Source organism: Equus caballus, chromosome 16, assembly GCF_041296265.1.
Source record: "Equus caballus isolate H_3958 breed thoroughbred chromosome 16, TB-T2T, whole genome shotgun sequence".
NCBI classification, from domain to species: Eukaryota; Metazoa; Chordata; class Mammalia; order Perissodactyla; family Equidae; genus Equus; species Equus caballus.
Genome location: NC_091699.1, coordinates 15,039,904 through 15,053,913, shown reverse-complemented (window position 1 = coordinate 15,053,913; position 14,010 = coordinate 15,039,904). Strand labels below are relative to the sequence as shown.

The 14,010-nt window shown below is 46.4% G+C and overlaps 1 protein-coding gene and 1 long non-coding RNA gene across 19 annotated transcripts in view; one reads left to right on the top strand and one right to left on the bottom strand.

Annotated features, from left to right (window-relative positions):
• NR2C2 (nuclear receptor subfamily 2 group C member 2) overlaps nucleotides 1-5,617 on the bottom strand; it is a 135,308-nt gene extending 129,691 nt beyond the window's left edge. For 3 of the 12 annotated variants that reach the window (XR_011426807.1, XR_011426805.1, XM_070237201.1), the window contains exon 1: nucleotides 5,259-5,600. The gene's annotated coding sequence lies outside the window, so the exon portion shown is untranslated. Of the gene's footprint in view, nucleotides 1-4,179; nucleotides 4,551-4,772; nucleotides 5,119-5,258 lie in introns of those variants that run through there. The other 9 variants (XR_002800496.2, XM_023619921.2, XM_023619922.2 and 6 more) reach the window with 7 other exon arrangements.
• On the top strand, nucleotides 4,901-8,701 carry LOC106781781 (uncharacterized). 7 transcript variants are annotated; one of them, XR_011426810.1, is made up of 4 exons: nucleotides 4,901-5,151; nucleotides 7,564-7,742; nucleotides 7,834-7,983; nucleotides 8,074-8,701. It is a non-coding gene; the product is annotated as an uncharacterized lncRNA (long non-coding RNA). The 7 variants fall into 7 exon arrangements; XR_011426812.1 differs by lacking the exon at nucleotides 4,901-5,151 and adding an exon at nucleotides 5,297-5,423; XR_011426813.1 differs by lacking the exon at nucleotides 4,901-5,151 and adding an exon at nucleotides 5,689-5,926 and having other exon boundaries at nucleotides 7,834-7,987.
• Nucleotides 8,702-14,010: the final 5,309 nt, after the last annotated feature.

Sequence of the window (14,010 nt, the reverse complement as noted above, 5' to 3'; positions counted from 1 at the left end):
TTTCTATTTTGGAGCTCTTACACCTCACGCTCTTATGAATGTTCATGTGCATGCCCTTTGATGCAGTGCTATCTTTTCTTCATTTCAAAATTTTCCTATTTTTAAAAATTGACTGTTTTTTTGCTTCTTCAGAAAAGAAACATATATTATAAATTTAACTTTTAATTTAAAAAACCTGCATTATATTAAACAAGTCAACAAATACATTCTAATTACCAGTCTTTTCAGCCAGGGTCTGACATATACTTCATGATACGTGCTTTTAACCTTGGTAAAGAGTAATTTTTCAATAATTCCAGGCTTATTCACTAATCAACCTAGTAAAAAGCTGCATTACTGTAGAAGCAATAGGCGAGAGGGAGAGGAGAATGAGGATGGTACAAATGACATTTCTGAAATGTTCTACAAATAATACATAATCAGATTCACTGTACAATAAACACCAGTGGGGGAAATGGTTCATGAAGCCTGCTGGCATTGTGCAACTTTTTAAGAGCCACTCAGTCTCATTGTGTATCCTTCTCAGTGGAGGCCTGTCTTCCGCACAGAGGCAGGCAGTTATTGGAGTTTTAAGGTGTATGTGTGAGCAGCCAGATAAGAGGGTTTTTTCTTTTTTTTTGCATAGTTTCTACGAGTACATGAACAATAAAGGTAAGTAAGGTGGCTCCCAGTAAAACCATGAAGCCTTCAAGTTTGAGTCTGGCCCCACCAGCCTCTCATTGCTCTTCTTCACTCTTCAACAGCATTCACCTCATTTTTCAGGCCCCCACACCTCCCATTAATCCAAACAGGAGAGAATGACATTCTCTTTTACACTTGGAATGAAACTCCTCCTTATCAACATGTTGGCATTTCCAGGAAATAGAATCTTTGGGGTTACTGTTAAAAATAATGGAATGAAAAGTTTTTATCTCCCATTAAGGGATTCAATCCTCTTATATAGCGGAGGAGGTAATTTTTATTGTGCCTAAAAATCATAATTTGTGCCTAAGGTTAGCTTTCATCATTATAGGCTACCTGGAGTCCAGGGGTAAATCGGAAAGGACGGTTGAGCATGTGAGCTAGCCTAATCCTTTCCCATCCTTAACAATTCACCTCCCATCCCTCTACTCCAAGACTCCCAGATACCAGGGGTATGAATCTGCTCTTATTGTCCCCCTAACAATGCCCTATGCAAATACCCTGATCTGGGCTTTCATTCTCTCTATCCACAACCCCCTTACCATCATTGTGAACTATGCTACTTGAGCTGTGTTCCTAGATAATCCTGCCTTTTGGTATAGAGTGCCTGCTACGGTAGAGTGCCTCTCTGGCACTCAGGGCACTTGCAGAGAAGCTGGGCAGCAGGTAGAGCAGCAGGTGTCAAGAGATATGGGACAGGAAAGGCAGGATGAGAAAGAATTGTAAAGAGAATCTCAGCCTCTAGGCATGTTTGAAAGCAAGTGAAACTCTAACAAATAAGAGCATATCTTTTACAATGTGTGACAAGAGCATGAATGTGTCCATCATGTTAAAAATGATAATTATCCATGGGGGAAAAAGACGTCACTATTTAAGTTCCTTATAACCAGCAATAAAGTAAAAAGAGATATCCTAAACTCTGGCAGGGGAGTTTTGCATCAGGTGTGAGGCTGGACTTGAAGAGCTCTAAGATGGATTCCTTCACAGATTCCTCCCATGTGGTACTGATTAAGGGGACTAGTATCTGCTCCAGGAGGTGCTTTGGGACTAAAGGAGCATATGGCATATAGATAAGAGAACTCAAAGATGAAAATCCCAAATGAGAGCCCTCAATATGTGGAGACACTCAGGTAGCTAGACACATGAGGCCAGTGGTTCAGTGACAAAGTTGAAGGGAGGCTGCTCTACACAGGCCCACCTGCCTTGTTCTTTATGTCATTTGGACAACAAGTGGCCCCTACTCCTGGCCCCAATCTCAGTGTTGGCTACTCCTCCCCATTTTACAAGTGGGGAATGTATAAACCTCAGACAGACTATCTACTCAAGGCTCTGGAGACAGGTGCTACACTGTCAGTTAACTGCGTGGACAAAGACGTTAAAACTTCCCAGAAGTCCTCAGAAAGTGAGGTTATTACACATCAAGTTTTTCTTCTTTCTGTAAAGGCATGTTCATTAAAACAAAACATCAAGGTCACTGCAAATACAGCTATTGAAAGTAATAAACAACCAGTTGAATGGCATAAGACAATATACAGCTTTTTCATTAAACTATGAGTTCTTTGGTTACCCTGTGTCATTAGTTCAAGGAATCAAAAGTGTTGAACAAGTGATACCGAAAAATCCCTGAACAGCATAGAAAAGAAACATCCAAAAATAAACAGAATTAAATAAAAGTGTGACTATTTTTAAAATACCGTAACATTTTATTTATAAAATCTGTATTATATAAAACAAATCAACAAAAATATTCTATTTACCAGACTTTCCAGCAGAAGCTCGATATATACTTTGAAAAATCTGCTTTTAACCTTAGTAAAGCGATTAAAAGATGATTCTCAATAATTCCATTGCATGAATCAACTTATCTTTGAAAAAATAAATGTTTAAAATTAATAGCTACAGAGACTTTCAACTCCCAACTCTCTGCAAACCCACTAAAAGCTTCTTCTCTGTTCTCTGATCCCCTGTGATAGAGAAACAAAGACCAGCATTTTTAATTTCAAGAAAATCATATTGGTGCTTTGTTTCTTCAATTAAAGTAAATGACATGATTATGTCTGGGCTATTTATTTATTAGTGAGTTCCATATGAGCTCATTAACTTTCATATAATTAAAACTGTAATTCAATTAATTATTAAATTATCTATTTCTTGTCTTAAAAAACCCCATAAATCAATACATAAGTGGGTAAAAAGGGATTCATCTGGGTTATCTTATCCATATTTATGTCTCTGGGCAGTGCCATATCTGTGAGGGACCACTTCCTAAATTCATCCAAATACTTTAACAGACACTTTATTGCCGGCACTGCTAGCTGAACTGCCAAACAGGCCCACGCAAAGAGGCGCCATTAATGAGCGGCGACTTAGTTATCAGCAATATAAATTATCGACAATTCATTCACTCAATAAATACTCCCAGGCACTCTGCTAAGTGCTGGAAATATAATGGTGAACAAAATGATTTCTGCCCTCATTGAGCTTATAGTAGGGTAAAGGGAACAGATACCAATCAAACAATCATATAATTGAGTGTAAGTACAAAGTGAGATAAAGGTTATAAAGGAAAAGAACACACTGTAAAGTAAAAGAATCTGATCTAGCCTGGCAGTGGGCATGAGAGCCAGAGCCCGCTTCCCTGAGGAAGTGACGCTTCAGCTGAGATCTGTGTGCATGTATCCACAAGGGGACGGAGAGAGGAAACATAACTCATGTGCAGAGAGCCACATTCACATCTGCCTGCGGACACGCATCAGTCTTAGTCATCTTTGTATTCCCAGTCTAGCACCTAGTGCCTGGGTATTAGTGGCGCTCCGCAAATATTTGATAAACTGAAGATGGATATAAGGCGCTGACAAAGGAACTCAAACTGGAAGTAATGGGATTTTCTGAGGCTTTCCCCCAAGTCATGTATTCATCAGCAATTCATCTGATGGCTAGACTTTCCTTGACTCTCCTCTTTCTCTTTTATTATTAAACTGAAGATTTATTCTCCATTACCCTTGTCATATTTCACACACTTTAGCCTGGAGGAAGAGTGAGATAATGGAAAGGACGACGAACTCTTTCCAACCACTCTCACGCCACAACCGGCCTGTTCTCAGTCACAGCACCCGCCTCCCCTCCCGGGCCTTGCGGCTCGCGGGCCTGTCTCGGGGCCCCTAGTCCCTCCCCGACCACCCAGCCTAGACGGTCTCCTCAGGCCTCGTTAACGCCTCATCCGGTGTCACCGCATTTCGGTCACGGAGCTGCCCACTCTGAAATCCTCCCGCGATCTGTCCACTCGCCTCCGTCTCCCGTTCTCGGAGGGCAGGGGCCTTGCCTAACCGCTTCCCTAGATGTGATCCCAGTGCCCCAAACTAAGCAAACGTGCTTCATCAACCAACGAGAAGAGAATTACCTCAGAGTCACCTCTATTCTTTCGAGCCCTAAAACCCTTAAGCTTCCCCTTCCTCGCCCTACATCCCATTTTCAACAATAACACCATTTTTACATTACTTTGAGGTTCACAAAGTAGCCTGGACTCCATTTTCTGAGCACAGCCCCTCAAACGATCCTGAGAAGGGAGGTCCGGCCCGGCAGAAACCCCCATTCTCGCCATTTGGCAGTCTATGAGTCGAGCCTCAGAAAGGGGATTCGCCCGCAGCCGTGCCGAGAAGACGGGCCGGAGCCCTGAGACGGTGCCAATTCCGAAAAGCCCTTCCACGAGCCGGCGCCGTGGATTCAAGATGCTCCATCACCCTTATTACTATTGTTCTATAGCACGCACTCCTGACGCTTTCCGGGACAAGAGCGGCCGCCCGGCCCCCAGCCGCGTCCCCGCGCGCCCCACACCTTCACCGTGCCGCGCCCCCACGCGCCCCGCCCCCGGCCCCGCCCCCCGCGCCCCGGCCCCACGCCGCGCCCCGGCCCCGGCCCCAGCTCCCGCCCCGCCCCGCCCCGCCAGGACTCCCGCGCCCCGTGGGGACTGCCCTCCCCCGCCCGAGCCAATCAGCAGAGGTTCGGGGGCGGAGCCACAGGCCCCGGCCCTCCTATGTGAGCACCAATTGGTCAGCCCAGCCGTCGCTCACGAGGTCGCGCCCCATACCCACCTCCCTCCTTTTCCTCCACCCTCCCCTTAGGAAAAAACGGCGGTTGGGCCGCGGCGGCCGTCAACGGCAGGCGGGAAGCGAAGGGGCGAGGAGCCCGGGAGCGGGGGAAGGAGGGACTGCGGGGAGGAGGAGGCTGAGAAAGAGGAAGGGAGCTCGGCCCAGCCGGAGCCATCTCCGTCGAGAACAAAATGGCGGCGCTGGCGGGGGGCCAACTGTGAGGCGGGGCCGCGGCCATTCCCCCTCCGCCCCCACCCTCGCGCCGGCCGGGCCGGTCAGGGGGAGCCCGCTCGCTTCGCCCGGCCGGGGCGGGGAGGGGAGGGGAGCGGCCCGTCCCACTATGCAAAGCGTCCAGCGCCGCCGCCGCCGCCCCGTGGCAAAGGTAAAAGGGTCGGGTTCAGCCGCCGCCGCGGCGCCTCCATGTCCGCGCGCCAGGCCCGCCCCCTCCGCCGCCGGCCCGAGCCCGCCCCGGCCCCTTTTCAATTTTACCTCAGGATTTGGCGCCAAAGCGGCCTCGAAGCAGGTCCCGTGTCTGCGGCGGGCGCCCCCGGCGCGGAGGGCAGGCGCGGGGAGGCCGGGCTCCCGGCGCTGGCGGATGGCGGGAGCCCCGGGCCGCGGGCTCACGGGGCGGCCGGCGAGAGCCGAGACGCCGAGGTGGGAGCGGGGGCGGGCCCGGGGGCGCCGCCGGGGTCGCGGGGAAGGGGGGGTTTGTTATTGTTTTTGTCAGTGAAAGGTCAGAGTTCGTGACCCCGGTGCCGCCGCCGCCGCCGCCCGCGCTGGTAGGAGGAGGGCGAATGTTCTCCTTCCTCTTCCCAGCGCCAGCCTCGCCGCGGCCGCGGGGGGCGGGCGAGCACGCGATTGGCTGAGGCGCGCGCGCGCACCGGAACGCCGCGGCCCGCGCTGCTCCGGCCGGCCCCTCGGCGGCGGCGGGCCCGGCGCGGCGGCGGCGGGGCGGGCGGGCACTGGGGCCCCGGGCTGCCGCCGCGCTCAGGCGAAAGGGTGTTTTGGTCGTCCGCAAAGCCCGGCCTGCGGGGCCGCGACTCCTCGGGCTGGGTGGGGCTGTGCGCTCGCCGAGCCGTCGTGCACCCCGGCCTCCTGCCCCCTGAAGCCTCCGCGTTTGTTGATTGAAGAGCGGTCCCGCGGCAGAGCGCCCGTAGGTCGGTGGTTTATTGGGTGGGTGTCCGACCGTTTGCGGCCTCCTCGGTACCGCGGGTTTGCTCTTTGGGTTTTCCGGGTCCGAAGATGCGCCAGCTTCTGGCGGTGTCGCGTGAAGTGTTGAAACCTTCCGAAAGCTGTGTCTTTGGTCTCTTAGTGAACGTAGGGTCAAAATCCTGCGGAGTCCACGCGTCTCGCCCTGCGAGCTCGTCAACAGCGGTACCGAAGTGTGTCTAGTAAAGCAGCTCTTTGCAAAATTGCTTAAATGGAGGAAGAAAATCGCTTCTCTCGATCTTACGCATCTTGGGTTGTAGGTTGTCCTTAGATATTTCTCTCTTTTAATTACGGTGTTGACTTGCTTTGGAAGGTGCGGATGCCGTGAGGAGTTCAGGCCGGGCTCTCCTGGGTCGCCATGCTTTGTAGGCCCACGATCCTCTGCTGATTGTTTTCCGCACTTTTGTTATTGCAAATAAATACTCCCAGTTGGATAGGTTAATCTTTTTTCTTAGATAGTAGCCATTGGGGCTTTTATCAGGGTGACCCCAACTGGGAGTATTTTGTCCATTATCTGGTGATATTTGTATTTGATAGGAAATGCTTTAAATACACTCATTTTCCTTACTTCCTTGTTCTCTCCTTGCAAGGAAGTAAGTGGAGAAGAGGTAAATTTGTAATGTCATGGTGAGCCACAGACCCTGAAGTTGGAAGTTGGAAGGCCTCAGCACATAATTATGGTCATATCCTCTTCTGGCAGGAAGGTTTTACAGGAGAGGTGGGTGAGAACCAGAAAGGTCAAGTGATGTGCCTAAGGTAGCCCAGCATTTTGATGGTTAAATCCTTGTAAACGTGGACTGCTTTGCAATTGTGTGCTCTTTCTCAAAAATTAAGTTTTTAATGTTAAATGATCCTTCTAGATAGAGCATAAAAATTCACACATCAGTGAGTTTTGGGGGGTTTTCACAAAAATTACAATTATACTAGATTTTGAAGTAAATATTAAACAATAATTAATGTTTCTATGATGGTTTATAGTTTTTTTTAATTTTCTTCATTTAATACTCAGCAGCTCTGTGAACAAGGTACTATTATTTCCATTTATTTGCACTGTTATTTCCTCAGTGTAGAAACTGAGGCCCAGATGAGTTAAGCAACCTGTCCAGTGCCGCAGGTGCAATAAGTGAAGCCAGGGCTCTGATCTATTCCTTTTGATTCAGGTTTATGGTATAAATCATGCTGTATCAGTTTGCCCTGTTTGTAATAGTATTCGGTAAATTTCAGCTAAAGGTTAGTTGTTTAAAAGTTAGTAGCAAGGGTTCATAATCTTGATCGATTTGAGTGGCTTTTCTTCCCCTGAACATAGACGTGCATGTACACACACACACAGATTGCAAACAGTATCGGCAGGTAACAGTCCTGTGCAAGCAGAGGTCAGCACTGCCATAGTGCCACTTTTTCCTCCATCGTGTTTTTGCTACAAGTCTTTTTAGTGAGCACTCTTTAAGTAGCTTTGTAACACTTGATGGATTTTATAATCACAAAAAATATTCAACTTGTATCATACTAGCTATACTTTCCTTTTATTGACTGTTAAGAAGTATCCTCATTTGCATTAACAGTGCTTTTAATATTATTTTATCAGCCTTGGTAACTAAAGGATTCTTGACTGGGGGGTGCGCTGCAGAGCTGCCAGGCCCCTGATGGTCTAGAAGCAGTAAGCTTTGATATCAGTACTTCTGCTGAGCATCACAGATACTTCTGATGCACACTACAGGCCTGGACCTGCATGGTGACAAATGCCAAACGTGTGGCAAAACCAAGGTAAAACTTTCTGTTTCACCTTTGAAATGCAGTTTAGAAGGTTTTCTTTTTTTTTTTTTTTACTCTGTGCCTGAATATTATTCACTCACAGGGAACCAGGCTCGACCGGAGTGATGATGTATGTGGCAGCACGCAGTCCTTGTGTGTGCATTATCTCGGCACCTACCCTGACTGTGAGCCCTGTATCGAGATGTGCCTTGTCTCTCTCGATCTCAGTCCTTACCACAGTACCTAGTTAAGAGTGGGTATGGAGTGGGCATTTATTGAATGAATGCTTTCCCAGCGACAGTGTATTGCAAACGATATTCATATCATCGTCCTGTTTTTACAGATGAACCCAGTGAAAACAAGGTTTGGTGACTTCTATGAGCTGGGATGTGAGCCTGGGGCTTCTGGCTCCTTGTTCAGTGCTCTGTGGATGAGACCCAGGTGTGCTCTCCGTGGTCCTCCGGGCAGGTCTTTTTTTCCCATAACACTTAACCAGTCTGTTCTGCAGTCAATCATTAATTGACTCCTTGAGCTGTGAGCTCCTTGAGAGCAGGAACTATATCATGCAATTTCCTTTTGTACCTAGCACAGAGTAAACATGTTTTTTGCCCTCCAAGCTTATTTTAAATTTGCATTAAAATGATAAATGTTGATTCACTGAAAATCAAATTTTGAGTAAACAATAGCAGTAGATGTGCTAAATTTGTCAGACTACTATTACCAGAGATTTTTTGCTTGTAAGGGTACTGCTTATATGATAGAATAAATAATGGTTTTCCTTTTTATTTTCATAGACCCGAAAAGCTTAATAATTACCTTCTTAAGTACTTATGTACATGTTTGTATCAATTGTTCTATAATAGCTTCGGCTTTATTTATTAGTATAGTAGTAATCATTTTATGAAACTTCTGTTTATATCATCTATATAAATATGACTTGTTTATAAAATAAACTTTTAAACCTCATATAATTGTTATTAGCCTTATTTTTTAAGAATGTGGAATCTGAACAGATGTAATTGCTGAATACCAGATTGCACATTCCTTACACTTACACATTATCCTGTTTAATCTTCCCAATAACCTTGTGAAGGAGATGGTATTATCTTGTTCTTACAGCTGAAGAGGCTGAGGACTTAAACAGAGGGAGGATGACTTCTCCAAAGTCACGTGGCCAGCAAGTGGTGGAACATTTATTAATAGTTATTTCTGCTTATTTCTCTCTTCTGTCGTTGAGAACTTCGAGAGGAAGACAGCTCTCTTCTTCTCACCTCAATTCCGTCAAAGTCAAGCTCTGACACAGTAGAAGACTACTTAGAGAGGTCTCAACTTCTCTAAAAATGTCCCTTGTTCTTCCCAGGAAGAGAAGAGAAAGAGCGCCCTGGTGAGTTAGTGGTACAGGAACACTGTGAGCGTGTGTTCCTGAGCCCCGTCCAGGATGGGTTTTACTGAGAGTCCTGCCCCTTTAGTTTTTGGCTTGGGGCTTCCTGGGCCTTGAAAAGATATTATTTCTAAGTTGTACTTGGCTTAAATATTTTGGAGCATCATGGAACATCAGATTATATTCTCAGAAAAATGCACCTGCCCTTGGTCCCCTGTTTTAGAATATGGGTTGCTTGGAAGGGTGTTTTTTGTTTTTTAAATGTTGCCTAATTAGGAACTCTCAATCTTGAGGCTTGGGAGTTTATTTTACTAGCTCAGTACCACCTCAAGAGCTAACCCACTTGGGACTGCCGGCCTTTCACTTGAGAAGTCTTAAAAAGTTAAATAGTGCCATTCCTTGAGTTTCTTAAAGAGATTATTTCAACCCCACAGCCTGTTCATTGTAGGCCAGGAAATGTGCCTAGAAGCGAGAGGTTCCTTGGAAAAGCCTCTCCCTTCTGTTCTTTGCTTTGAATCCTGCCCTTCACCTTGAGGAGAGATGGGATGCTACCCTGAGGCTTCTGCTTTGGAGTCTGTGGGTACACTGTCAGGACTGTGGGTCTAAATGACACCAAATCCTCTTGGTTCTACCCTCACATTTTATCCCTCCCCAACTCTTTTTTGGTTTAGGTCCTACTTCTGTCCCACTGCTATGGTTTCCTAACCTTCCTAACCAGTCTCCATCAGCTGCCCCCTCCTTCCCTCGATGGTGCTGCTGAAGTGTTCTAAAACGGAGCCATCCCTAGCCCTCTTCTGTTTATAAAATTCTTTAATGGTTCTGCATTGCTTAGGGCTGAAGTGAAAACTCAGATGCCTAAGCTAGGGGCAGGGTGGGGTGGGGGTCTGGCTGGTAGTCTAAAGGAGGTTAGGAAGCTAATGTAAACACCATTAGTATGTTAAATGGTTGCAGTGCTACCTGGAGAGCTCACTACCCACTTAAAGGGGCAGCCCCTCATCAGCACCTGGAATGCAGCCCAGGTATCTTCAGATTTCTTGAGAGAAGCCAGAAATCCAGATTTGTAAATGTGAAATCTCTTGACTTTAAAATGTTGGCAATTTACAAATGGTTTTTAAACTATGTAAGCCAAACAGAATCTCTTAAGCATAGTTCTGGGCCTCAGAACCAGTTAGGGACCTGTGACCTATCAGGTAAAATCCAAACTCCTGAGCAGCGCTGTTTGAAAGTCCTTCATAGTGGGTGTTTTCAGTCACCTTGAGATCAGAGCACCGCTCAGTGGTAGTCTTTCAATAAAAACACTGTTGAATTCAGTAAGAATTTTGATTCCTTCTATTGAGCATACATTTCCATCCGTTATGGAGAGGGTACTTGGCAGGCAGGAAACAGGAGTCCATGTCTAGAGGCTGAATCCAAAGTGTCAGTGTCTGTGTGTTGGGGGCGGGGGCCTGTTCCTCTTCTAGTTCTTATTTTTTCCAGAGAATAAACTCCATGTCTCCTGCCAGGGTGGTGAAGGGCAGTCTCTTGTCTGTATAGGGTGGGGTTGGGGATCTCAGGGTCTCATGACTCCTTACAGAGGCTCTCAACTGATCTTCATATCTTCAGTCCCATCCTGGCCTTCCCAGACACCTGTGCCTCCAGTTTCCGAGCCTCTCTTAGGAGCAGGGGTCCTGGTGTCTCACTGACGTTCCTCCCTGCAGGCCCTTTGGTGTTAGCTTTCTCTTCTGCCAAGCCAGCTGCCGCTGTCCATGCATGTTATATCTTCTGAAAATGGGTTGACGGTTTCCATACCCTATGCTTACTCTTGCATTTTCTTTGTCTTGTAGGTTATATCTTTTTATTCCTTTACTGTCCTTTTAGTTGGGTTTTGGGAGGGAGCCAAGAAATGCATGTTTCTTGGTTATCTATGACTCCATAACTAATCATAAGCCCAATGACTTAGAAACCAACAATCATTTTATTTTTATTATCATCATCTTGCAGATCCAGGGGGCTCCGATAGGTTCTCTCTCGGGGTCTCTTGTGGTTGCAGTCAGATAAGAGCTGGAATCATCTGAAAGGCTTCTTTGTATGTCGAGTGGTTGATGCTGTCTGGCAGTGTGAACACTGACACGTGGCCTCTCCATGTGGCCTTGGCTTCTTCATAGCATGGCTGATGCATTCCTAGAGCAAGTGTCACGAGAACAAAGTGGCATTTTATGTCAAGTTACTTCCTCTCTTTGCTACTCACTGGGCCACCACAAAAGTCTGTCCAGGTTCTAGGGGAGGGAATACATTCTCCACCACTCAATGGGAGAGGTGTCAAAGTCACATTGTAAGAACATGCAGGAGGGGATCTATTGTGGCCATCTTGGACAGAATAGACTCTACCTCACATGCCTTCAATTCGCCTTCTTTAAATAGAAGACCAGAGTGGTCTTTCTAATACATCTGTTCTTGTCACCTGTCTCTTTTAAAACATCGAAGGCTCCCACCTAAGTGCAATGGCTCTGAATGACCTGGCCCCAAACAGCCTTTCTTGTCTCATCTGCTTTTGTGACTTCCTGCATTCTGGCAATTTTGTACTACCCCATTCCCTGGATGCGCTGCGTGGTGACCTGCTCATTTTCACACACCTTACTCATTCTGCTCTCTGCCTACAGGGGCCTCTCCAACCCCCTATCTCTGTAAGACAACCCCGTCCTCCGATGTCAAGCCCCAACTCAGAAGTCACCCTCTGGAACTCTTTCCTAACCTGCCTCAGGCACAATCCATTCCCTGTTGTCCATTCTCCCACAGTGCTTTCTCATGCTTCTACCACAGAGAATTAGAGCGTTTGTACCTGACGCCTCAGATTGTGAGCTTCTGGAAGTAAATAACCGTGTGTCTCTAGTGCTTAGTACTATGCGAAGCCTGGTGTCATTGTGGAAATAGTGCCTGGGTATTGCAGCGTCCCACAGTCCCTTGGCGTAGGCTTACATACGCAACATTCAGCCACTTACTCTCCCTCTTCTTATTCCACCAGACTCAACTGCAGATTTCTAGTACCAGGAAACACAGCCCCAGTCATATTAACCTTTCTTTCCAGCTAATTAATCCTGGAAATATATATAATGTGTTTCTTGAGGCTCCAGGTTTCAATGTGTAATTTGATTTGTTCATAGATGTTTTGGCTATGACTTAGGTAATCAGCATTTCTCTATATTAGGAAAGTCAATTTTTTTTTGAGGAAGCTCAGCCCTGAGCTAACGTCTGCCAATCCTCCTCTTTTTGCTGAGGAAGACTGGCCCTGAGCTAACATCCGTGCCCTTGTTCCTCTACTTGATATGTGGGACGCCTGCCACAGCATGGCTTGATGAGCGGTGCCATGTCCGCACCCGGGATCCGAACCAGCGGACTCTCGACTGCCAAAGCGGAATGTGCGCACTTAACTGCTGCGCCACTGGGCCAGCCCAGGAAAGTCAGTATTTATTAGTTAACTGTGTATCAGAGTCTTAATCAGCGAGTTTGTTTCCAGAATAACTGAAAATTAATAATCTTTCAGCTGAGGAGGGTGTTGGTGGCAGAGTGGAGAGCACCCTGCACATCTCCCCACATTCCACATTTACCATTAACTTAGTGTGGGGCTTTTGACGAGAGCGCCAACTCCCGAGTCTCTTTGCTCCGAGGGCAGTTGAGGCTGCACCACCCACTGGGGGGTGAGTGTGCCAGGAAGCACACGCAAGTACCTTTGTGAGCGGTAAAGCGAGGCACTCACAAAGGCTTCTGAACCTCAAAGCTCAAAACTTTTCACAAGCCCTGAATTGAACGCCTTATATTATGTAGATAAGAAACTCTGAATGTTTAATGCACTATGTTAAATTTATTTACAAATTTGAAATATGCTATCTAGCAAATTTTCTATTGTGATTTTTCCCTCAAAGAGAGAACTTGTCAAGAAACACTTTGTTGTATCCTTTATTAGAAGTTTTATCCCTGGGGCCAGCCCGGTGGTACAGCGGTTAAGGTTGCACGTTCTACTTCTCGGTGGCCTGGGGCTCGCCGGTTCGGATCCTGGGTGCGGACATGGCACTGCTTGGCACACCATGCTGTGGCAGGCATCCCACATATAAAGCAGAGGAAGATGGGCACGGATGTTAGCTCAGGGCCAGGCTTCCTCAGCAAAAAGAGGAGGATTGGCAGTGGTTAGCTCAGGGCTGATCTTCCTCAAAAAAAAAAAGTTTTATCCCTATAGCTTTTCTGAATAAAGAGGAAAAACACTTTTCTCTTAAAAATTTTCACAAAGAAAGCTTAACAATGTCAGGGGACATAGTTGGAAAAAGAAAAGCTTTTTTAAAAATGTTATTTAAAAGACCATTTTCTTCACTTATTACTGTCAGGAGAGGATCTTTTTCTCATCCTATGTAGCGAGGGATGGACCCATAAGAATGGAAGATCTTTCTTGAGTAGATGAAAGGTCGAGATTTAAGAGAAATTAGTAAAATTGCTATGGTGAAAACCAATGGTCATTTTTTACTTTGCCCCCCATAAAATAAGATTCAAGGTCACACTGAGTGGTATCATAGCTGTACTTTTAAAAGAGCTGTCTAATTTTATACCTATAATAACTTTCATAATTATACATGCTGGAATAATCAAGTCGCATGCTTGGGGACATAGCCAATTACTGTAGTGATGAAGAGGGAATTTATTTTCTCATGTATGCTGCTCACGGCGGGGCAGCTCCATTACACATTCATGAAGTCTAGTGGGTGGTGGCAAAGGTTGTTGAGTAGACTACTGGATTTGAAGGGCCACAGATTTACTGGGGATGGCAGTTCTTTTAAATCCTGATCTCCTGCTCATATTTGTTAGTCAGAGGACTTCTAAGGAACCTAGGACCTGCTGCCTACACTTTGCCACAAGACAGATGTTGGGAAACAG